The following is a 3148-nucleotide window of genomic DNA, read 5'->3' on the forward strand; positions in this document are numbered from 1 at the left end:
CTGACCGAAGGCCGGGGTGCGTCCTCGCGTCCTCACGGGACCTGAAAGCTCGGCAACGCTGCGAAGGCGTCGTCAATGATTTTTTTTGGCGTACGACTTTCTGTTGCTACGACGAGAAAGAAATTTATGCGCTTCTTGCCGCGTCGGTACCGACCTCGGTCGGGGATATTCCGGCTGCGCGCTCGAACGTGCTTCATTTCTTCTTGGATTTGGAAGTAATTCCTAAGCGTTGTGTGTGTTTGCGGTTCGTAGGGGGCGCCTGACGGTGGCCCCGCGTCCGCGCGTTGGTAGGGTTTTGGGCGACCCACCACGAAAAGATTACCTGGTTGATCCTGTCAGTAGTCATATGCTTGTCTCAAAGATTAAGCCATGCATGTCTAAGTACATGCCGAAACAAGGCGAAACCGCGAATGGCTCATTAAATCAGTTATGGTTCCTTAGATCGTTTCTTCCTACTTGGATAACTGTGGCAATTCTAGAGCTAATACATGCAGTGAGCCCGAAGCCCCTCGGGGCGACGGGTGCTTTTATTAGACCAAGATCAATCGGGCTTCGGTCCGTTTTGTGTGGTGACTCTGGATAACTTTGTGCTGATCGCACGGCCACGATCCGGCGACGTTTCTTTCAAGTGTCTGCCTTATCAACTGTCGATGGTAGGTTATGCGCCTACCATGGTTGTTACGGGTAACGGAGAATCAGGGTTCGATTCCGGAGAGGGAGCCTGAGAAACGGCTACCACATCCAAGGAAGGCAGCAGGCGCGCAAATTACCCACTCCCGGCACGGGGAGGTAGTGACGAAAAATAACAATACGGGACTCTTTTGAGGCCCCGTAATTGAAATGAGTACACTCTAAATCCTTTAACGAGGATCCATTGGAGGGCAAGTCTGGTGCCAGCAGCCGCGGTAATTCCAGCTCCAATAGCGTATACTAAAGTTGCTGCGGTTAAAAAGCTCGTAGTTGGATCTCAGTTACAGGCGGGAAGTGCGTGGACACCACGTTACGGCCCGTGCTGAACATCATGCCTGTCGTGGCTTGGTTCCCTTCATCAGGTGCCTTGCTTTGGCCGGCGCGTTTACTTTGAAAAAATTAGAGTGCTCAACGCAGGCGATTCGCCTGAATAACAGTGCATGGAATAATAGAACAAGATCCTGTTTCTGTTCTGTTGGTTTTTGGAATACAGGATAATGATTAAGAGGGACAGACGGGGGCATTCGTATTGCGGCGCTAGAGGTGAAATTCTTGGACCGTCGCAAGACGAACTACTGCGAAAGCATTTGCCAAGAATGTTTTCATTGATCAAGAACGAAAGTTAGAGGTTCGAAGGCGATCAGATACCGCCCTAGTTCTAACCATAAACGATGCCAACCAGCGATCCGCCTGAGTTACTCAAATGACTCGGCGGGCAGCTTCCGGGAAACCAAAGTATTTGGGTTCCGGGGGAAGTATGGTTGCAAAGCTGAAACTTAAAGGAATTGACGGAAGGGCACCACCAGGAGTGGAGCCTGCGGCTTAATTTGACTCAACACGGGAAAACTTACCCGGCCCGGACACTGGGAGGATTGACAGATTGAGAGCTCTTTCTTGATTCGGTGGATGGTGGTGCATGGCCGTTCTTAGTTGGTGGAGCGATTTGTCTGGTTAATTCCGATAACGAACGAGACTCTAGCCTATTAAATAGGTGCGTGGTTCTCTGCACCTTGCACCCTTCTTAGAGGGACAAGCGGCTCCTAGCCGCACGAAACAGAGCAATAACAGGTCTGTGATGCCCTTAGATGTCCGGGGCCGCACGCGCGCTACACTGAAGGAAGCAGCGTGTTTTTATCCCTGTCTGTAAAGACTGGGTAACCCGTGGAACCTCCTTCGTGATTGGGATAGGGGCTTGGAATTGTTCCCCTTGAACGAGGAATTCCCAGTAAGCGCGAGTCATAAGCTCGCGTTGATTACGTCCCTGCCCTTTGTACACACCGCCCGTCGCTACTACCGATTGAATGATTTAGTGAGGTCTTCGGACCGATACCCGGAGCGGCCTTTCGGTTGCGCCGGTGTGTTGGAAAGATGACCAAACTTGATCATTTAGAGGAAGTAAAAGTCGTAACAAGGTTTCCGTAGGTGAACCTGCGGAAGGATCATTACCGGATGTTATTTGGCATCGTTTTGTCTTCTTCCTCTTGTACGGGAAATGGACTCGATGTGCGAATTTATCTGGCGCCGATCCCGACCAAGCTTGGATGCCGTCGGGACGGCACAAAAAAAAAACAACTGTGGTTCGGATGTGCCTTTTTCTTTGGGTGGCCTCCGTTCCTTTCGATGATGCGCCCAGCGGGAGCCCTCTGCTGCCTCGATTGAGAGGAGATTTCAAGTGCACCGGGACAATCCGCGGGTTACAAAAGGCGCATCGCCCCCTTTTTCGTCTCTTCTCGAGGATCGCCCTTTTGTTTTGATTAACGAAGAGGCGTTTGAGAAGAAGCTTTTTTTGCGCTTTCGAGATGGCATGGGATGTGCCGGGCGCGAAAAAAAAACAACAACTTGTGTTTTGTCGTACTGATTGAAAAATCCAAAAACACGACTCTAAGCGGTGGATCACTCGGTTCTCGGGTCGATGAAGAACGCAGCCAGCTGCGAGACTTGGTGTGAATTGCAGGACACACTGAGCACTTACTCTTTGAACGCACATTGCGGCCTCGGGCCTTCCCGTGGCTTCGTCTGTGTGAGGGTCGGATCATATATCAAGAGAGGAGAATTTGTTTTCTACCTCGTTTTGACTGTGTCGGATCGTGGGCAGCACGCAGTTTTATGCTTTCTTGCGTTGCGTTTTCTTTGAGCAAATGCACGAGTGGTGCGATTGCACGCGTGCGCTTAACCAGTCCTCCTCCTCCTACGAGTTTTTATCGAACACTGCATGGGAAAACGAAACTCGATGGATACCGTTTGTGGAAAATCCCGTACCAAAAAAATCTTTCGCACGTTGAACGGCGCTGTGACGTCGGTGCGTTAGAAACGGAGATTTGAAACGGTTTCTTTTCGATCGATTCTGTTTTCTTTGGCATGGATGTTGTTCGAGTGGAAAAACCGTGGGACGGAGTTGGCGTTGGCGCGTTGAAACGCGGCGTCGGCAAATGTAAATCTCGTGGCGTTGATTTGCACA

At 50.7% G+C, this 3148-nt stretch overlaps 2 non-coding genes across 2 annotated transcripts; both read left to right on the forward strand.

Moving 5' to 3' along the window:
* The first annotated feature begins 319 nt into the window (after positions 1-319).
* Positions 320-2135, forward strand: LOC120845589. Its single transcript, XR_005716791.1, has one exon. It is a non-coding gene; the product is annotated as a small subunit ribosomal RNA (ribosomal RNA).
* A 432-nt stretch (positions 2136-2567) lies between these two features.
* LOC120845750 lies at positions 2568-2720 on the forward strand. Its single transcript, XR_005716892.1, has one exon. It is a non-coding gene; the product is annotated as a 5.8S ribosomal RNA (ribosomal RNA).
* Positions 2721-3148: the final 428 nt, after the last annotated feature.

This window comes from Ixodes scapularis, unplaced genomic scaffold (assembly GCF_016920785.2).
Source record: "Ixodes scapularis isolate PalLabHiFi unplaced genomic scaffold, ASM1692078v2 ptg001158l_1___fragment_3__unscaffolded, whole genome shotgun sequence".
In the NCBI taxonomy this organism is placed as follows: Eukaryota; Metazoa; Arthropoda; class Arachnida; order Ixodida; family Ixodidae; genus Ixodes; species Ixodes scapularis.